Source organism: Heterodontus francisci, chromosome 12 (assembly GCF_036365525.1).
Source record: "Heterodontus francisci isolate sHetFra1 chromosome 12, sHetFra1.hap1, whole genome shotgun sequence".
In the NCBI taxonomy this organism is placed as follows: Eukaryota; Metazoa; Chordata; class Chondrichthyes; order Heterodontiformes; family Heterodontidae; genus Heterodontus; species Heterodontus francisci.
The window spans coordinates 94,848,143-94,871,465 of NC_090382.1; positions in this window are offsets into that span (position 1 = coordinate 94,848,143).

Consider the following 23,323-nt stretch of genomic DNA (forward strand, 5'->3'; position numbering starts at 1 on the left):
TTTATTGTACTCGACAAGATGCAGACTTATACTTTCTCATGCCTCGAGGTTGTAAGAACAGGGAGTAGGCCATTCAGCTTCTCGAGGCTGTTCCGTCATTCAGTTACATCATGGCTGATCTGTATCTTAACTCCATCTGCCCACCTTCGTCCCATTACCATTTGACACAATTTGTTGTGTGATTGCCTTTAAAATCTTAGCATTCTAATGAACTAAGTACCAGGATGCAGTCATATGACTACTTTCCAGACTCACTCTGTAACTGTAACACCAAGAAGCAAGACCTGTAAATAGATAGCTCTGCACTGTATATACTTGTTAGCCTTAAATAAACCTGTTTGAGATCTTCAATGAACTGAACTCCACATATCTCATTTATGTTGCATCAGACAACATAAAAAGCTTCTCACTATAAAATTCATTGAAACCAGTCAAGTTTTTGTTGATGTGCACACTAAGGAAGGACATATCATTCTGTACGTTTGCTGGAGTTGAAGAATCAACCATTTATTGATCACCAAAGGGTTTTGTTAATTAAACAAGTTCTTTTTATCTGGGGCTTTCATTGAGAGGAAAAATCTGCTTCCAAACAATAAAGCACAAGATTTCCTCAGACCCACAGTAGCCAATATTGCAACAGCGACATATAATGTAATCAATTATTGTTGTAGGTTTGTTTGTCTAGCTAGGAAAGATTACTGAGTTTTCGGTAATCTGAACAATAACTAGTTTGTTACTTCTAACTCCACTGAAGCCATGTTGCTTCTCTTCAAGGCTCTCTCTCATATCATCTCTTATAATATCACAGTGGGGAGGTGTTACTCACAGTGTCCCAGAAATTAACCCTTTCAAACTTTTATAATTACAATTATTAGTGTGATAGAAGCTCACGAAAACAAGCCTCCTAATAGTGTGGTGACTTTATAACATTACACATTCCCACTGTACATGCACATTGTTAGAACCACAGTATTTAGCTGACCAGTACATAGTGGGAAGAAGAGCTGAGCAGCACTTGCTGACTACATCATCATGAGGAACTGGACTGAGATCGTCCTAAACTCACTGAGCACCCTTTCAGCTGACAGATTGGAAAAAGTAAAAAGACAAAGAGACACTTGCCTTTCTGTATTTCCTTTCATATCTTGACATCCCAAAGCTTTTCACATTCAATTAATTCTTACTTTTTTTTAAAGAAGTGCCATCATTATAGTTTTGTAGGCAAACAAGGTAGCAATTGCACACAGCAAGCTCCCAAAAACAGCAGTGAAATGAATGACCAGTTAATCTGTCTTTTCTGCACTGAACTTTCATCCCACCAGTTTGGACTGGATTTGAGCCCAGGTTCCAGAGATGAAAAGTTAGCATGCTAAGTCACCGTGCCACCCATTCTAAAGCATTTATTAAAAAAAACAGCAGTAAAATGGTTGTAAATAAAATGGCAGTGCATGTAATTTTTAAAAGTACATCAATCTGCAGTCTGGATTGAGTCCATGTTACCTTTGGAATGGAAGTTCAGACAAACAGAATGAGAGATGGTTTTAGCCTTGTTCATTAGCAGACAGTATGCCACTAACTGCAGTCTTAGATTTTGAATTATCTTCTGTATGAAAACACCCACACAGTCGAAAGAGTCAGACACCAGCATCAATCTTGATCTGTGCTACAGGTTGTTCCAAACCAGTTCAAGATATAAACCACTTTACGAACATCCCCTCTTCCCTCTGAAACATGAGAAACCAGAAAAAATAGATGACCTTTCGGAAAGGTTTGTCTGAGAGTTCATTCACTGCTCGTTAAGCATCTCAAGCTGCTAAGTGGCTATAAATCAGACGAGAATCACAATGGGGAGTATCCAATCACCAAATTACTTATGTTCATGGAGCAGACAATTTCTGGATTGTACGTGATTGACGACTTGTCAAGGTTATCAGTATGACTATCCCAATTTTTAAATACAATCTGAGTTTACGTGGACTTGTATGTTTAACTCTGTGGAGACGAAAAAAAATACTTTTCACCTTTACAACTCCAGACCCTGAGAAATTGTTCATCTTTATATTAGGGCCTTTTTCGCTTAAGTGTAGCTGTTTTATTGGTTATTTCTATTCATATCTGACAATCACTTCTTTCATATCAAAGAACAATCAAGGCTAAATGAAGACAACACCACGGCTACAAAAAATAGAAGGCACAACAGGATAAATCACAAGATAATGGGTTGGTAGCACTAAGCTTGGGTTTCAAAAACCTTTAGAATGCCAGAAAAAGCAGCAACAGAAATGACAACAGCAGGAGGTACGAAATTCCATAATTGGAAGAACCTGTGAAAGGGCGAGTTACAATAGAGTGATGATGGAAGAGGGAAAGAGTATGAAGAGTATGAAGAGTACACAGTACAGTTTATTGGAAACTTAACAGTCCCAAGAGAAGCAAGTTTAATGGAGCAATGAGCATAGTAGCATCAAAAGAGTTGGCAAGAAATTCAGTAATGAGCAAAGGAGGTTTAGATGGCAAGCTTTTTGAAAAGGCATAGTGCTGAATTTTAAGTCCCCCAAAGAGTGGGGTGGTGGTGGGGGTGTGCCGTAAATGGAGCGGAAAGCTCCATGAGTCCGTCCCAACCTGCTCCCGCCTCGGCCGCCACTTTACGCAGAGCGGCAGTGGAAAAAAACGGCCTGACCGCCCCAGGCCAAGCAAGACCCTTAAGTGGTCACTTAATGACCACTTAAAGGCCTTTCCCTGCCTCCACAGGGATTTTACCCATGGCTAGTCGGATGGCCGAGGCCTGAAAGAAGCCGCCTGACAAAAGCAGGCGGCTCTCTGATGGCCCGGGGGGGGTGGTGGGACCCTCATGATCGGGCACCCTGTGCCCGATGAAGAGCTGCCCCAACCACCTCCAACACCCAACACATGCCCCGCCCCCCCAATCGACCACCCTTGCCTCGCCAGGGCCCGACCGATTACCCCCGGTGAGGCAACCAAAACTTACCTTTGTTCCGGGCTCCCCAACATCATCTTCTTCAAGCTGGGCTGTAGTCCCAGCCATGGCCACCACTCCCGGTGGTGCTGCTGGGACAGTTAGCTGCCAGCCTGCTGATTGTCCGGCAGCTCTATTAGGCGGGACTTCCTACCTCAAGTGGGTGTAAGTCCCGCCTCACACCAATTAAAGCCTGGCGACCCACAAAATATAGGTTGGATCCCCAGGCGAATCGGAAGCAGGCTCCCCACCGACTTTCAGTCGGTGGCTGGCTCCCGTCCACCCAGGTTAAATCCCGCCCAAAATGTGCTGCCTTGTATAGCCACTGTATTATGTCTGCTAATTGCATTTTACAACAATATCCTTTATATTCACTTGTGGGCATCATTGGCAAGGCCAATTGGTCATCTCTAATTTATCTTCAGAAGCAGTCCGTGTAGAAATGCAGCAAGACCTGGACAATATCCAGGCTTGGGCTGATAAGTGGCAAGTAACATTTGCGCCACACAAGTGCCAGGCAATGACCATCTCCAACAGGAGAGAAAATAACCATCTCCCCTTGACATTCAATGGCATTATGGTCACTGAATCCCTCACTATCAACATCCTGGGGGTTACCATTGACCAGAAACTGAATTGGAGTAGCCATATAAATACTGTGGCTACAAGAGCAGGTCAGACGCTAGGAATCCTGGGGCAAGTAACTCACCTCCTGACTCCCCAAAGCTAGTTCACCATCTACAAGGCACAAGTCAGGAGTGTGATGGAATACTCTCCACATACCTGGATGAGTGCAGCTCCAACAGCACTCAAGAAGCTTGACACCATCCAGGACAAAGCAGCCCACTTCACTGGCACCCCATCCACCACCGGACACAGTGGCAGCAGTGTGTACCATCTACAAGATGCACTGCAGTGATACAACAAGGCTCCTTAGACAGCACCTTCCAAACTTGCGACCTCTACCACCTAGAAGGACAAGGGCAGCAGATGCATGGGAACACCACAAGTTTCCCTCCAAGCCATACACAATCCTGACTTGGAACCATATCACCGTTCCTTCACTATCGCTGGGTCAAAATCCTAGAACTCCCTTCCTAACAGCACTGTGGGTGTACCTACCCCACATGGACTGCAGTGGTTCACAACCTGCTCATGGGCAATTAGGGATGGGCAAAAATTACTGGCCTGGCCAGCGATGCCCACATCCCCATAACCAAATAAAAAGGTGGTGGTGAGCCACCTTTTTGAACTGTTGCAGTCCATGTAGTATGAGAATTACCAATTTCAAGGCTTTTCTCCAAGAAAAATTATTTTGAGACACAAGTACTCAGATGCATGAGGCAGGCCATTTCTAAATTCTCTTAGAAAACTTATGCATCATTACCTTCAACATTCATTGTAATTTGTTATTAATTTGAAAACAGTCTTGATGACTTTAGAAGATTGGTTTAGGGGCAGTTTTGAGAGTAAAAGGGAGCTTGGTTTGTATAATATGGTCAAAGCAGTTGCATACTAAGTGTTAATTGGCTGCATCATGTTGGATTTGCAGGAAAACAGCAAATTGGCACTGCAGATAAGCAGCTTGACTGAAGAACCCAACCTGATGCCTTCCCTTCAAATCAAGCTACCTCCCACAGATTGTAACCTGCCTTGTTATCTTTTCTGTCTCATTATCTGTTTAATGCTTCCCCTTTCCATCTGTTTGGCTTATTTTTTTGTTCCTATCTGTTAATGGAGAGTTTTTGATGCTTATTTTAGCTCCATGCTTTACTTATAACCATCAACCACAGTTAATAATCTGTAGAGGCTGAACTTGATTAGGATAAGATGGGGTTTCATTTGTGTTAAATTATTATACTTTGAGTCCAGCAAAAAAAAATCATCAAACAATAATCTCGTCTGGATTCTCAGTCACTCACTGGTTGGAGGTGGAGATGTTCGCTGATGATTGGACAATTTTCAGCACCATTTGCAACTCCTCAAATACTGAAGCAGTCTGTGTCCATATACGGCAAGACCTAGACAACGTTCAGGCTTGGGCTGATAAGTGGCAAGTAACATTCGTACCACACAAGTGCCAGGGAATGACCTTCTCGAACAAGAGAGAATCTAACCATCTCCCCTCGACATTCAATGGCATTACCATCACGATCAACATCCGAGGGGTTACCGTTGACCAGAAAGTGAACTGGACCAGCCATATAAGTATGTGGCTACACGAACAGGTCAGAGGCTGGGAATTCTGTGGTAAGCAACTCACATTCTGACTCCCCAAAGGCTATCCACCATCTACAAGGCACAAGTTAGGAGTATGATGGAATACTCTCCACTTGCCTGGATGAGCATGGCTCCAAAATACTCAGGATGCTTGACACCATCCAGGACAAAGCAGTCCGCTTGATCTGCACCCCATCCACCACCTTAAACATTCACTCCCTCCACCACCGACGCACAGCGGCAACTGTATGTACCATATATAAGATGCACTGCAGCAATTCACCAAGGCTCCTTCATCAGCACCCTCCAAACTCATGACCTCTACCACCTAGAAAGACAAGGGCAGCAAATGCATGGGAACACCACCACCTGCAAGTACCCCTCGAAGCCACACACCATCCCGATTTGGAACTATATCACTATTCCTTCACTGTCACTGGGTCAAAGTCCTGGAACTCACTTCCTAACAGCACTGTGGGTGTTCCTACACCACGTAGACTGCAGCGGGTCAAGCAGGCGACTCACCACAACCTTCTCAAGGGTAATTAGAGATGGGTAACAAATGCTGGCCTATCCAGCGACGTCCACATCCCATGAAAAAATGAAAAATAGACCTTGCCAAATATGCTGCATGATTATTCTCCATGTTTCTTAAGGGCTTTGTAGCAAGTAGCTCACTGGTTGTGGCTATTACCTCAAATCATACGCCATTGTGAAGCAATAAGCGGCAGTGTTACAGACCAGTAACAGTTGGAGCCATTGGGTTTTAATTGCTGAGACTGTTGGACTCCAGTTGTTGAGCTTCTAGTTGTAGTTATTAGAATGCTGCTATAAAAAAATTAGAACATGCAATTTGCCAAGTTAAGCTAACAGATCATTGCCATCTGGTGCTGTCCAACTTATCTGTGGCTCTGCATCAGCTCTTATACATATATACATATTGCTGTATATGTCGGGTAAAGGAGAGCTTCCATCTGATACTGTACTGCTTGTGTGCGGATGTGCCTGTATCAGCTAATATGCAGAATGTGTACTGCTCATGACTTTATCGGATTGTTCCAACTGGTCAGTCAACACCCATACTTAAATAATGCGCAAAAAAAATTCAATTTTACCCTGTGGCTATCTCATATAAGCCTTGATGAATGTTTCGTGAGCTGCGTACCAACAACAACAGAAACACAGTATGACACACTTAGTGATGGAGGAATTGATATTCAACCAACATCTTAGATGTTGCAGCAGCCATAGGCAGACTGTACAAACAATGTGCATCTTCTGAAACTAGTGCTTGAATCCCATGCAAAACCATTATATTTTGCACAGTGCATAGTACACTGCGCCATCGTAACTTGATTGATATTAACAAAATATTTGGTCAGTTGCAGCAAGAGGAATTTTCTTCTAATTGACACTATTCATGAATATGCCCTTCACTTCCAACTTCAGAGCTGTCAGCTATGGCTCAGTGGGTAGCATGCTTACATTTAAGTCACAAGTTGGTGGATTCAAATTCTACTCCAAGATTTGAGCACAAATGGCTAGGCTAACACTCCAGTGCAGTACTGAGCGAGAACTGCACTGATGGAGGTGTGTTTTGGATGAGACAATAAGCCACACACCATCTTCCTTCTCAAGTGAACTTAAAAAATCCCAAGGCACTATTTTGAAGAGCTGGAAGTTATCCCTGGTCTACTGGCTAATCCCTCAATCAACATCACAAAAACAGATTATCTGATTGTTATCATATTGCTGTCTTTGAAGAAAACCTGTTAAATTACTTCTTAACGCCACCTGAAAACAACTGTTCTAAAAGATCCCAGTGACAGGAGGCCAGACTGTATGCCAGTTTTGGAACAAAATATCTCATCTGCTGTTTCCTCCAAAAATAAGCAAGTAATCAGCCCAGGTTTTTTTGTCTGTAACAGAGCTCTGAATTTACCAAGGAAGAAGATACTGCCCAAGTTGTAATAAAAGTGGAGACAGTCACGTGATGGGCTAAAAATTAATAAAGAGGAGATATGAGAAAGGCTGGCTGTACTTAAAGTTGATAATTCACGAGGACCGGATCAGATGCATCCAAGGATACTGATACTGAGGGAAGTAAAGGTGAAAATTGTGGAGGCACTATCCTTAATCTTTCACTCCTCCTCAGATACAGGGGTGGTACCAGAGAATTGCAAATGTTATACCTTGTTCAAAAAAAGGGCGTAAGGATAAGCCCAGCAGATACAGGCCAGTCAGTTTAGCCTCGGTGGTGTGAAAGCTTTCAAAAACGATAATTCAGTACAAAATTAATAGTAACTTTGGACAAATGTGGATTGATTAAGGAAAACTAGAACAGATTTGTTAAGGGCAAATCATGTTTAACTTATTTGATTGAGATTTTTGATGAGGTAATAGAGAGGGTTGATGAGGGTAATGCGGTTAATTTGGTGTACTTGGATTTCCAAAAGGCGTTTGAAAAAGTGCCATATACCAAGTTTGTCAGCAAAGCAGAAGCCCATGGAATAAGGGGAATAGGGGCAGCATGAATATGAAGTTGGCTATGTGACAGGAAATAGAGGGTAGTGGTGTACTGTTGTTTTTCAGACTGGAGGATGGTATATAGTGAGGTTCTCCAGGGGTTGGTATTAGGACCACTGCTTTTTTTGATCTACGTTAATGACCTAGATTTGGGTTGAGTGTACAGGGCACAATTTCACAATTTGCAGATGACACAAAACTTGGAAGCATTGGAAACTGTGAAGAGGTTGGTGATAGATGTCGAGAGGACATAGGCTGGTGGAATGAGTGGACACATAACAGATGAAATTTAATGCAGAGAAGTGTGAAGTGATTCATTTTAGTAGGAAGAATGAGGAAAGGCAACATAAAATAAAGGATACAATTCTAAAGCAGGTGCAGGAACAGAGGGACCTGGACATATATTTGCACAAATCGTTGACGATGGCAGGTCAGGTTGAGAAAGTGGCTACTGAGGCACACTGGATCCTGGGCTTTATGAATAGAGGCATAGAGTATAAAAGGAAGGAAATTATGGTGAACCTTTATATAACAAAATGGGATGAGGTCCTACAAGCAGAATTTAGGGAGTTAGGAGTCAAGTTAAAAAGTAGGACCTCAGAGGTAGTAATCTCAGGATTGCTACCAGTGCCACGTGATAGTCAGAGGAGAAATGAAAGAATAGTCAGGATGAATGCGTGGCTTGAGAGATGGTGCAGGAAGGAGGGGTTCAGATTTTTGGGACATTGGGACTGGTTCTGGGGGAGGTGGGACTATTACAAATTGGACGGTCTACACCTGGGCAGGACTGGAACCAATGTCCTTGGGAGTGCTTTTGCTAACGCTGTTGGGGAGGGTTTAAACTAATGTGGCAGCGAGATGGGAACCAAATGAGGAGGTCAGTGGACAGTAAGGAGGGAGTAACGAAAGCCTGTAAGGAACTAGATAATGAAGTCAGCGTGACTAAGGGGAAGAGTAGGCAGGGAGCAGATGATGAACGCAAAGGGAGTGGTGGTCTGAGGTGCATTTGTTTTAATGCAAGAAGTGTAGTAGGTAAGGCAGATGAACTTAGGGCTTGGATTAGTACCTGGGAGTATGATGTTATTGCTATTACTGAGACTTGGTTGAGGGAAGGGCACGATTGGCAACTAAATATCCCAGGATATCGATGCTTCAGGCGGGTAGAGAGGGAGGTAAAAGGGGTGGAGGAGTTGCATTATTGGACAAAGAGGATATCACAGCTGTGCTGAAGGAGGGCACTATGGAGGACTCGAGCAGTGAGGCAAAATGGTCAGAACTCAGAAATAGTAAGGGTGCGGTAACAATGTTGGGGCTGTACTACAGGCCTCCCTACAGCGAGCGTGAGATAGAGGTACAAATATGTAAACAGATTATGGAAAGATGTAGGAGCAACAGGGTGGTGGTGATTTGAGATTTTAATTTTCCCAACATTGACTGGGATTCACTTAGTGTTAGAGGTCTAGATGGAGCAGAATTTGTAAGGAGCATCCAGGAGGGTTTTCTAGAGCAGTATGTAAATAGTCCAACTCGGGAAGGGGCCATACTGGACCTGGTGTTGGGGAATGAGCCCGGCCAGGTGGTTGAAGTTTCAGTAGGGGACTACTTTGGGAAAAGTGATCACAATTCCGTAAGTTTTAGAATACTCATGGACAAAGACAAGAGTGGTCCGAAAGGAAGAGTGCTAAATTGGGGGAAGGCCAACTATACCAAAATTCGGCAGGAGCTGGGGAATGTAGATTGGGAGCAGCTGTTTCAAGATAAATCCACATTTGATATGTGGGAGGCTTTTAAAGAGAGGTCGATTAGCATGCAGGAAAGACATGTTCCTGTGAAAATGAGGGATAGCAATGGCAAGATTAGGGAACCATGGATGACAGGTGAAATTGTGAGACTAGCTAAGAGGAAAAAGGAAGCATACATAAGGTCTAGGAGGCTGAAGAAAGACGAAGCTTTGAAAGAATATCGGGAATGTAGGACCAATCTGAAACGAGGAATCAAGAGGGCTAAAAGGGGTCATGAAATATCTTTAGCAAACAGGGTTAAGGAAAATCCCAAAGCCTTTTATTCATAAAAAAGGAGCAAGAGGGTAACTAGAGAAAGGATTGGCACACTCAAGGACAAAGGAGGAAAGTTATGTGTGGAGTCAGAGAAAATGGGTGAGATTCTAAACGAGTACTTTGCATCGGTATTCATCGAGGAGAGGGACATGAAGGATGTTGAGGTTAGGAACAGATGTTTGATTACTCTAGGTCAAGTCGGCATAAGGGGGGAGGAAGTGTTGGGTATTCTAAAAGGCATTAAGGTGGACAAGTCCCCAGGTCCGGATGGGATCTATCCCAGGTTACTGAGGGAAGCGAGAGAGGAAATAGCTGGGGCCTTAACAGATATCTTTGCAGCATCCTTAAACACGGGTGAGGTCCCGGAGGACTGGAGAATTGCTAATCTTGTCCCCTTGTTTAAGAAGGGTAGCAGGGATAATCCAAGTAATTATAGACCGGTGAGCCTGACGTCAGTGGTAGGGAAGCTGCTGGAGAAGTTACTGAGGGACAGGATCTATTCCCATTTGGAAGAAAATGGGCTTATCAGTGATAGGCAACATGGTTTTGTGCAGGGAAGGTCATGTCTTACCAAAATAATAGAATTCTTTGAGGAAGTGACAAAGTTGATTGATGAAGGAAGGGCTGTAGATGTCATATACATGGACTTCAGTAAGGCGTTTGATAAGGTTCCCCTGATGGAGGGGATATAAGGCTGATGGAGAAAGTGAAGACGCATGGGGTTCAAGGTGTACTAGCTAGATGGATAAAGAACTGGCTGGGCAACAGGAGACAGAGAGTAGCAGTGGAAGGGAGTTTCTCAAAATGGAGACGTGTGACCAGTGGTGTTCCACAGGGATCCGTGCTGGGACCACTGTTGTTTGTGATATACATAAACGATTTGGAGGAAAGTATAGGTGGACTGATTAGCAAGTTTGCAGACGACACTAAGATTGGTGGAGTAGCAGATAGTGAAGGGGACTGTCAGAGAATACAGCAGAATATAGATAGATTGGAGAGTTGGGCAGAGAAATGGCAGATGGAGTTCAATCAGGGCAAATGTGAGGTGATGCATTTTGGAAGATCCAATTCAAGAGTGAACTATACAGTAAATGGAAAAGTCCTAGGGAAAATTGATGAACAGAGAGATTTGGATGTTCAGGTCCATTGTTCCCTGAAGGTGGCAACGCAGGTCAGTAGAGTGGTCAAGAAGGCATACGGCATGCTTTCCTTCATCGGACGAGGTATTGAGTACAAGAGTTGGCAGGTCATGTTACAGTTGTATAGGACTTTGGTTCGGCCACATTTGGAATACTGCGTGCAGTTCTGGTCGCCACATTACCAAAAGGATATAGATGCTTTGGAGAGGGTGCAGAGGAGGTTCACCAGGATGTTGCCTGGTATGGAGGGCGCTAGCTATGAAGAGAGGTTGAGTAGATTAGGATTATTTTCATTAGAAAGACAGAGGTTGAGGGGGGACCTGATTGAGGTGTACAAAATCATGAGAGGTATAGACAGGTGGGATAGCAAGAAGCTTTTCCCCAGAGTGGGGGATTCAATTACTAGGGGTGATGAGTTCAAAGTGAAAGGGGAAAAGTTTAGGGGGGATATGCGTGGAAAGTTCTTTACGCAGAGGGTGGTGGGTCCCTGGAACGCGTTGCCAGCGGAGGTGGTAGACGCGGGCACGATAGCGTCTTTTAAGATGTATCTGGACAGATACATGAATGGGCAGGAAGTAAAGAGATACAAACCCTTAGAAAATAGGCGTCATGTTTAGATAGAGGATCTGGATTGGCGCAGGCTTGGAGGGCCGAAGGGCCTGTTCCTGTGCTGTAATTTTCTTTGTTCTAACACTGGTTTGGTCTCAACTGGAGTACTGTGTCCAGTTCTGTGCACCACACTTTAGGAATGATATGAAGACTTCAGAAAGGGTGCAGACAAGATATCCAAGAATGGTTCCAGGGAACATGGTTTTCAGTTACGAGGATAGATTGGAGAAGCTGGAGTTGTTCTCCTTAGAGAAGTGAAGGTGGAGGAGAGCTTTGATAGAGGTGCTCAAAATCATGAGGGGTCTCGACAGAGTAGATAGAGAGAATCTGTTCCCATTGGTGGAAGGGTCAAGCACCAGAAGACACCAACTTAAAGTGATTGGCAAAAGAACCAAATGCAACGAGGAAAAACTTTTTTATGCAGCGAGTGGTTAGGATCTGGAATGTACTGCCTGAGAGCACGATGGAGGCAGATTCAATCATGACTTTCAAAAGGGAATTGGATAATTACCTGAAACAAAACAAAAAGAAAGGGCTGCAGGGAAAAGGCAGGGGAGTGGGACTAGCTGAGTTGTTCGTGCAGAGAGCCAGCACAGACATGATGGGCCAAATGGCCTCCTTCTGTGTTGTAACCATTCTATGATTCTATGCTATACAATTTGGCCACTGTACTATTTTTGCCTTCATTGAGATCATTTCCAACTATTATGAACATTACAGATTATTGGACTAAGCCCCAAGATACTCCACTAATCAGTTATTCAATGAGTACTACTACCATTGATCGTTACGCTTGGTCACCTACTATTTCAACATTTATTATCCAATTTATGACATCTTCCTTCACTCCTTTATCCTATTTTACCCACAGAAATCTTGTGTGACACCATATGAAATGACTTCTGAAAGTCAAGATGTACATATCTTTTACATTACTGGCAGCCATCAAATCTGTAAAATAATTAAAATCCAATAAATTTGTTACATATGACCTGTCATTCATAAAGTCATACTGGCTTGAAATTAATGCCTTTACTCTTATTAAATGTTCTTAAATTGCTCCCTTTAAGACCAATGCCAATTTTTTAATGCTTTTAGATGTTAAGCTTACAAGGTTTTTCAATTCCCAGATCGTAATTCTGACCTTTAAAAATTGGAATAACATTAGCTATTTTCCAATCTTCTGGTACAACCCATGTATTTAATGAACTGTGAAATATTTCAGCTACAGTTTCCCTTACTTCTGTCCTCATTTCCTTAAGTATTTTTGGATGCATTCCATCTGGTTCTGTTGTCTTATGAATATTCAAGCACTCCAGTTTTTAATGACCATTTCATTACTAATCTATCTTCTCCATCAACTCAGATGCATTGCCTACCCATCCAACTACAGGAAAGGACGTATCATTTTCTACAGTGAATATTTTATGAAATAAAGCAACCGACCAATCTTTCTTCCCTGCTGTCTTACCGAATTCATCTTTAGGAAGCCCTACATCTTCTTTAATATTTGTCCTAAAATAACCATCAAAAATTGCTGATTTCCCCAATCATCCTTCTCGATTTATTTTGTCAATTTTCACTTTTCAGCTCCGACCACCCATTTCACAGCTTTTAATTTAGTTTTATGCATCTTACAATTTATGCCTTAACAGTTTGCTAAGATATTTAATTTGTTGCATTTTTCTTTTTAATCAACATTTAACTGTTTAGCTCGAGATTTTAATATAAATCAATCTCCTATTTTACTATTTCAATGTCTTCACTAAATATCCTGCCTCTTTCCTGGACCCCACCCCTTTGCTCCACTCTCCCCAGCCCTCCCAACCAATTACCTTTGTCAACTCACCTTTTGGAATTTTCTTTTTCCTCCACAGCTTCATTTTGACTTGGGATAAGTGTTACCTATTCTAATAGAGTTACTTATTTTTTCATGAAAATCATGGACACAATACAAGGTAAACAGTATTTCGAAGAGAAATTCTGCAAAATATAACAACTTGTCCTTGACTTCTTCAGTTCTACATGTGATGTGGGTGTGAAGGCAGTTTAGATTAGATTAGAGATACAGCACTGAAACAGGCCCTTCGGCCCACCGAGTCTGTGCCGAACATCAACCACCCATTTATACTAATCCTACACTAATCCCATATTCCTACCAAACATCCCCACCTGTCCCTATATTTCCCTACCACCTACCTATACTAGTGACAATTTATAATGGCCAATTTACCTATCAACCTGCAAGTCTTTTGGCTTGTGGGAGGAAACCGGAGCACCCGGAGAAAACCCACGCAGACACAGGGAGAACTTGCAAACTCCACACAGGCAGTACCCGGAATCGAACCCGGGTCCCTGGAGCTGTGAGGCTGCGGTGCTAACCACTGCGCCACTGTGCAGTGTTTGGAAATACTCAGCAAGTGCCAATATTTAGGGTTGAACAAAGAACAGTACAGCACAGGAACAGGCCATTCGGCCCTCCAAGCCTGCGCCGATCTTGATGCCTGCCTAAACTAACACCTTCTGCACTTCCGGGGCCCATATCCCTCTATTCCCTTCCTATTCATGTATTTGTCAAGATGTCTCTTAAACGTCGCTATCGTATCTGCTTCCAACACCTTCCCTGGCAGCAAGTTCCAGGCACTCACCACCCTCTGTGTAAAAAATTTGCCTCGCACATCCCCTCTAAACTTTGCCCCTCTCTCCTTAAACCTATGTCCCCGAGTAACTGACTCTTCCACCCTGGGAAAAAGCTTCTGACAATCCACTCTGTCCATGCCGCTCATAACTTTGTAAACCTCTATCATGTCGCCCCTCCACCTCCGTCGTTCCAGTCAAAACAATCCGAGTTTTTCCAACCTCTCCTCATAGCTAATGCCCTCCAGACCAGGCAACATCCTGGTAAACCTCCTCTGTACCCTCTCCAAAGCCTCCACATCCTTCTGGTAGTGTGACGACCAGAATTGCACGCAATATTCTAAGTGTGGCCTAACTAAGGTTCTGTACAACTGCAACATGACTTGCCAATTTTTATACTCTATGCCCCGACCGATGAAGGCAAGCATGCCGTATGCCTTCTTGACTACCTTATCCACCTGCGTTGCCACTTTCAGTGACCTGTGGACCTGTACGCCCAGATTTCTCTGCCTGTCAATACTCCTAAGGGTTCTGCCATTTACTGTATACCTCCCACCTGCATTAGACCTTCCAAAATGCATTACCTCACATTTGTCCGGATTAAACTCCATCTGCCATTTCTCCACTCAAGTCTCCAACCGATCTATATCCTGCTGTATCCTCTGACAATCCTCATCATTATCCGCAACTCCACCAACCTTTGTGTCATCCGCAAACCTACTAATCAGACCAGCTACATTTTCCTCCAAATCATTTATATATACTACAAACAGCAAAGGTCCCAGCACTGATCCCTGCGGAACACCACTAGTCACATTCCTCCATTCAGAAAAACACCCATCCACTGATACCCTCTGTCTTCTATGACTGAGCCACTTCTGTTTCCATCTTGCCAGCTCACCTCTGATCCCGTGTGACTTCACCTTTTGCACCAGTCTGCCATGCGGGACCTCGTCAAAGGCTTTACTAAAGTCCATATAGATAACACCCACTGCCCTTCCTTCATCAATCATCTTCGTCACTTCCTCAAAAAGCTCAATCAAATTAGTAAGACACGACCTCCCCTTCACAAAACCATGCTGTCTCTCGCTAATAAGTTCATTTGTTTCCAAATGGGAGTAAATCCTGTCCCGAATAATCCTCTCTAATAGTTTCCCTACCACTGATGTAAGGCTCACCGGCCTATAATTTCCTGGATTATCCTTGCCACCCTTCTTAAACAAAGGCACAACATTGGCTATTCTCCAGTCCTCTGGGACCTCACCTGTAGCCAATGAAGATGCAAAGATTTCTGTCAAGGCCCCAGCAATTTCTTCCCTTGCCTCCCTCAGTATTCTAGGGTAGATCCCATCAGGCCCTGGGGACTTATCTACCTTAATGCTTTGCAAGACACCCAACACCTCCTCCTTTTTGATAATGAGATGACTGAGACTATCTGCACTCCCTTCCCTAGGCTCATCATCGACCAAGTCCTTCTCTTTGGTGAATACTGATGCAAAGTACTCATTTAGCACCTTGCCCATTTCCTCTGGCTCCACACATAGATTCCCATCTCTGTCCTTGAGTGGGCCAACCCTTTCCCTGGTTACCCTCTTGCTCTTTATATATGTATAAAATGCCTTGGGATTTTCCTTAATCCTGTTTGCCAATGACTTTTCATGACCCCTTTTAGCCCTCCTAACTCCTTGCTTAAGTTCCTTCCTACTTTCTTTATATTCCTCAAGTGCTTCATCTGTTCCGAGCCTTCCAGCCCTTACAAATGCTTCCTTTTTCTTTTTGACTAGGCTCACAATATCCCGTGTTATCCAAGCTTCCCGAAATTTGCCAAACTTGTCTTTCTTCCTCACAGGAACATGCTGGTCCTGGATTCTAATCAGCTGACGTTTGAAAGACTCCCACATGTCAAATGTTGATTTACCCTCAAACAGCCGCCCCCAATCTAAATTCTTCAGTTCCTGCCTAATATTGTAATAATTAGCCTTCCCCCACTTTAGCGCCTTCACCCGAGGACTACTCTTCTCCTTATCCACAAATACCTTAAAACTTATGGAATTATGGTCACTGCTCCCGAAATGCTCCCCCACTGAAACTTCGACCACCTGGCCGGGCCCATTCCCCAATACCAGGTCCAGAATGGCCCCAACCCTAGTTGGACTATCTACATACTGTTTCAAGAAGCCCTCCTGGATGCTCCTCACAAATTCTGCCCCATCCAAGCCCCCAGCACTGTGACCTGTGGTAAAATATGGTGATCAATTTTCTGCAAGTCCATAGGTCATGAAGGCTGACTGTCTCCATAAGTCCCACTTGTATCAAGCATTCAATCATGTACAAAGGGAAAAGCATGCCCAAGTATTGCCATTAACCAACTGCCCAATTGAAAATAAAGGAAGTTATTGATGGCCTAGTAGTTCTCACAATGCAATATTGAGATATTGTTCAGAAGGTTGAGGTCAAAATTAAGCCTCAACAGTTATTCTTTTCCTAACCTGTTTTTGGAGACTGCTGGAGACAGTGCAATATGGCTGCTGAACAGATCATCTCAATTCAACAAGGAAATCCCACCCCTGTAAGTGCACCTCGTGTCAGCCGACTATAGTACCTTGGAGAAGTTGGCAGTCTTGGCTGCCTGATCCTCATGTTTAAGGAGGATGACAACCTCAAAGGGGCAAGGCAAAAGGGTGGCACAGTGGTTAGCACTGCAGCCTCACAGCTCCAATGACCTAGGTTCAGTTCTGGGTACTACCTGTGTGGAGTTTGCAAGTTCTCCCTGTGACTGTGTGGGTTTCCTCCTGGTGCTCTGGTTTCCTCCCACATGGAAAAGACTTGCTGGTTGATTGGTAAATTGGCCATTGTAAATTGCCCCGAGTGTAGGTAGGTGGTGAGGATGGGAGAGGGAAATGGGATTAATGTAGGATTAGTCTAAATGGGTGGTTGATGGTCGGCACACACTCGGTGGGCCAAAGGGCCTGTTTTGGTGCTGTATCTCTCTCGATGACTCTAAAACAAATTGTATTAAAGCAGCTGGGCTGCTGTGCAGCAAAGACCTGTTTGTGCAGCTTCCAATTAGTTTCTTTCACTCTCCGTAATGAGCAAAATTCTTTCAGGTTTAAAATAAAATTAATTCCTTTTTTTTTGCCATTTCTCTTTTGCTCACTATTTCTCTAAGGCGAGCTCACTGATTACCCACCAATCCCTGGGAGCACATTTGTCTGATGTCATTGTGACATCAAAACAGCAGTAATCACTTCCATTGCTTACGACATAATAATTTTTCATTTTGTTAGAAATCATCTAGAGGCTCCAAAGTAAACACCAAAATGTAAGGAATGCAGAGAGAAACATTATTTAATCTGCAATTTGCTTTTTAAAAAAAGCTATTACAGATAGACAGGGTCAGCTTAGTAACAATTTCTTTCAGGCTCCTCTATTGCACAGACAATGCAACGAAGATAGAAGCATCTTCGAAATGTATCCTTTCAGATTTCACTACTACAGGCACAGTGCATATGCATAAAGTCAGGCAAAGCTCTGTAATAAGTTCTTTCAGGCATCATTTTCACAGGCGCACCAAAACGGACAAGCAAGGACAATTTTCAGCTGAGTCCTTGCAGCTTTCAATATTACAGATATAGTGACACACAGATGGGTAGTGGTGGTTCACTAATGAGTGATTTCAGGCCCAGGAAGGAAGAAGGAACAAGTTGCAGCGTTCAGATTTAATCTCGTTGTTTAATTTCATATCTAACCTCAATGATTGCATACAAAAGCTTAGTTCATGTAAAAACTGTACACAGGTCATCCTCATTCTAAAAGAATTTGACAAAAACAAGGAAAAGTAGTCCCATAACACATTTGCACTTGGACAAATAAAGAATTGTTTCAGATCTCTGTGGTTTGGATGCAGGTCACCTGGGACACTTCTATATTCTTCTTGCTGATATCTTAGTCTGCTACAGGGCTGCACTCCCGTGTAGCAACTGCTGAGGGAAATAGAAAGTGCAGCTGTCCTCGTGAAGAATCTTGTACCTTTTCAAATAGAATCTCCCTAAACCCACAGCAGCACACAGGGAAAAAAATGCAGCTGAGTGCCGAGAGCAAACGATTGCTATTTATACCACTCAAGGGGTATGTCACTTTATGGAATTAAAGACGGATACTCACCAGGGAGCTTGGAATTATGCTACTGTCTTCACTTCAGGGAAATTAAAGGCAATTCCAGAGTTATTATCTCTTGCGTTTTTGCTACAGATTTACAGAAACCTACCCTACTGTTAAAGGGGCAATGTGAATATGGAGTGGAAGGCAGTGTCCGATTTTTCAAGCAGCTCAAAATAGAAGAAAAGATTTGTTTCCCCCGTCCCTGTTTTTGGGGTTGAAGGGTTACTGAGTCTTGCACGTCCATTTGTGGGAAAACTTGGCTGTAGGCCCTCCATCCTAGATTATCTCCATAAACAACAAATTATATTTAAGAATAAATTAAGGCATGTTGCCTTCATGTTGTCAATTGAGTCACTATGTAGCCTCCTCTGTGTACAGGCAGGCTATGACAACATTATCTTTCCAAAACAAAGATTCCTCATTTTAGTAAATAAGGATCTTCTCAAAAAAAAACAGCTTCGCAAATTTATCCAGTCACCAGGTGGGTGTTACTGTTCATGAAAATCTTGCTCAGTTGACTGGTCTTAATCAGGCAGGAGATTATGTATCATGTATCACAATGCCAAAATGGAACAAATTGAAGTCACAAATGATACCCTTTGTGGCTATGCTGCTTTAGCCCTACTCATCTTCTCCACAACAACTGACGCTGTTGACCAAACTGCCTCCAGTTCATCATTAGGATCACCCTTGCCATAAACTCAACTTCTTTGACACTGAATTCCATATCTCTCCACGCCACTGTCTCACCACACCATTCACAAATTTGGCATCCTGTTTAACCATGGGCTGAATTTCAGGCCTCAATCTCTCCAAAACAAAGACCATCTAATGCTACTTCTGCAACATAGCCCATTCCTACCCATTCACAGTTGAAACCTTTACACATCCCTTCAAAACCTCCACACTTGACTACTCCAATGCTCTCTTTATTGACTTCCCTCCTTTCATCCTTCATCATCACCAATCTTTATGCTTTATAAACGCCACTTGTCCAAAACACTTCTCCACATTAGTGGGGAGGCGATGGTGTAGTGGTAATTATCACTGGAGTAGTAATTCAGAGGCCTAGGCTAATGCTCTGGGGACAAAAACAAGAAATGCTGGATTCACTCAGCAGGTCTGGCAGCATCTGTGGAAAGAGATATCTGGGGATATGGGCTCAAATCTCACCACACCAGATGGTGGAATTTGAATTCAATTAATAAATCCGGAATTTAAAAAAAGCTCGTCTAATAGTGACCACAAAACCATTGTTGATTGTTGTAAAAACCCATCTGGTTCACAAATGTCCTTTAGGGAAGGAAATCTGCCATCCTTACCTGGTCTGGCCTACATAGAACATAGAGCATAGAACAGTACAACACAGTACAGGCCCTTCGGCCCACGATGTTGTGCCGAACCTTTAACCTACTCTAAGATCAAACTACCTACATACCCTTCATTCTATTATCATCCATGTACCTATCCAAGAGTCGCTTAAATGTCCCTAATGTATCTGCTTCTACTACCACCGCTGGCAGTGCATTCCACGCACCCACCACTCTCTGTGTAAAGAACCTACCTCTGACATCCCCCCGAAACCTTCCTCCAATCACCTTAAAATTATGCCCCCTGGTGATAGCCCTTTCCGCCCTGGGAAAAAGTCTCTGGATATCCACTCTATCTATGCCTCTCATCATCTTGTACCCCTCTATCAAGTCACCTCTCATCCTTCTTCGTTCCAATGAGAAAATGTGACTCCACAGCAATGTGGTTGACTCTTAAATGCCCTCTGAAAAAAAACACTCAATTGTATCAAACTGCTATAAAGTCTAAGAATTTTCCCCAAAGACTGCAGCAGTTCAAGAAGGCAGCTCATCACCACCTTCTCAAGGGCAATTAGGGATGGGCAATAAGTGCTGGCCCAGTGACGCCCACATCCCATGAATGAATAAAAAAAAATCTTGCACAACATATTATTAACTCATTCGCTATCCTTGCTGATTTGTATTGGGGGATTGGAGCTAATCTATCAAATTTAAAATCCTCACTCTGGTCTTTAAAATCCCTTTACTGCCTTGCCTCACCCTAAAATTTTATCTCCTTTGACCTTATATTTCATTTCCACCTCCTTGCTCCCCCATCCCACCTTTAAAGAGAAAACCTCTTAAAACCCATCTTTTTGGCCAAGCTTTCAATGGAACACAGAAACAGAAGTAGGCCAATGAGCCCCTTGAGCCATCTCAAGCCATACAGTTAGATCGTGACTGATCTGCAACTCAACTCCACTTACCCATCTTTGCTTGAAAGTCCCTTGATATCCTTACCTAACAATGATCTATTGACCCAGCATTCACAGCCTTTTGGATAAGGAACTTGCAGACTTCCAAAAAGTGCTGCCTTTGACCTCCAAATGGTGCTAATTTTGAGATTATGCCCCCATATTCTGGATTCTCCCACCATATAGTTTCTCTGCATCTCCACTATCAAATTTCTTTATCATTTTCAAAGACCATTAGATCACCTATGAACATTTTATTCTAAAAGTCAAATATATGCAAACTATCACCAATTTCATACTTTAACCCTTGATCATCCTGGTGAATCAATGCTGTACCTCAACACTCACTTCTTTACTTTGCTTCTGGTTTCCTCATGCCTATCTGTGAATCATGCTGTTTAGATTTGAGGCATTATATATGTGCGAATTGTCTCCTCTTGGAAGTGCATTTGCGGACATCAGGCAAAAGCAAGATCAGGCTTGACTATGAGGCCCTCCACAGCAAAATAACCTCCCGCCACTCACAGTTTGGGGTTATATTTGAAGAATGGGCATTTAGGTGACATAGGGAAGCATGCCCAGGTGACTGATTTCCCAGCAAAGTTCACATGCTCAGGAGAGAAAGAGAAGTTTTTTGAAAAATAAAAGTACAGAACATTCATAAAAACTTTAAGGAATGGCCAGAAAATAACATGTGAAAGAACTATCAAGAAGAAATAAGTGAAGAGCAGCTACTTACATTTATTCTCTGAACATCTGACTTGCATAAATTAAAAAAAAACACACACTGAACCAAGAACATGAGGCAGTTGAAATCTGATCAGGTCTTAGACATAGTTCTTAACCTCTTAAAAATCTGTTAAAGGAAGGGAGATAAAGTTCTATCACTGAAGGCTATTAAGGGTCACAAGTAATTTATTTCTGACAGTACTAGCCTGGTAGGTGCAACAAAAAAACCTGCTTCATATCCGTTGCCTAATTTGACAGTCTCAGTTCTGAAATCTCCTGGGATTGAGTACCAAGAGAATGAACATGTCATGCTACTGGAACGTCAGGAAGCCACATCAGGGGGCAGAAGCTGCCAACCTGTCAGTCATGTTTGTTTCTAGGAATATTTAGCATTGTAACTTGATGTGCCTCACAAATAAAAAAAATGCTACCATGTTTAAGACAACAGCAAGAAATAGAGGAAATAATGGAACGAAGCTGAATCATGTGCAATTGAGCATGTTGTACCAAAAGGCCGTACGCACTCATTAAGAGCAGTGGTACAGAGATTGATTGACGCAGCTCTTGATCTGGTCAAGCAGCATGCACACTCAAGTAATTATGGATCATTAATCTTTTGCCCACAAAGTGCCTCACTTTGCTTTGGAAAGAAGAAATTGCATATAGGGATGTTTTCAATATTTTTAAATGGGGAAGCTGCACAGAGGTTGTGCCAGGAGCAAGACTCCTGAACCTTTAGATTTAAATACTAAATATCACTATGTCTTCACCTCATTCCTGATCTATGGAATACCCAGAGAGAGAAAAGGTACAATATACGAAGGCTGAATTATGGTACAATGTACAGTGACAGATTATTTCCCAGGACTGAATAGCTCATTAGAGCGGCGCAGTGGTTAGCACCGCAACCTCACAGCTCCAGCGACCCGGGTTCAATTCTGGGTACTGCCTGTGTGGAGTTTGCAAGTTCTCCCTGTGTCTGCGTGGGTTTTCTCCGGGTGCTCCGGTTTCCTCCCACAAGCCAAAAGACTTGCAGGTTGGTAGGCAAATTGGCCATTATAAATTGCCCCTAGTATAGGTAGTTGGGAGGGAAATATAGGGATAGGTGGGGATGTGGTAGGAATATGGGATTAGTGTAGGATTAGTATAAATGGGTGGTTGATGGTCGGCACAGACTCGGTGGGCCGAAGGGCCTGTTTCAGTGCTGTACCTCTAAAACTAAAACTAAAAAAAAACTAAAACTCATTGCCCTCTGTACCATTTTTTGCTCAGCAATTACCAACAAAGCAGATGAACTCTTGTTCAATTAATCTTCTTACTTCTGTGTTATTCATTTTGTTCATGTTAATGCCCAGATTCGTCACCTTCCATATAAATTGATTGCCTTCAGATGCTTCTATAACTAAATAAAATGCAGCCATCTAAAAAGGTTTTCAGTTTTATCACATATGTTTCATAGAACGATGAATGCCTACTAAATTCTCAAATCAGAAATTAAAATGTTGCAAGTTGGTTATTCAAAACAGGAATCAAATTTACAATTTGCTTAAGAATTGGATGTGCTGATTTGAACCCAACAGTTTTCTGGAGTTTTATTTTCCAAGTCTTTTTGTGCACTGCATCCTTAAGAGTATGTTTGTCCTCTGACCTAGCTTTACTGAACAACTTGTATATAATGATCAGCGCACATAACAGCAGACAATACATAAGGAAATGGCCAGACGGTATCTAGGGTATGTAGAGTCACTGCAACTTTGTTCATTCTCATTAAACATTGAGACTTATTAATTTTTCCTACTGGACCACAATGTCCATCCTCCAAAAAATTCCGATTTGAGGCAAGATCATGGAACTCAAATCCATATTGTACTGTCAATGAGCAATTGCATCTTGAATACTGGTTTACTCTCAAATAATGAAGTTGTAGTCAAAACTCAGCAACCAAGATATTTGAAAGCTGTGTTTAATTGGGAGAAGTAATTCTACAGCTTAAATAACTTAATTG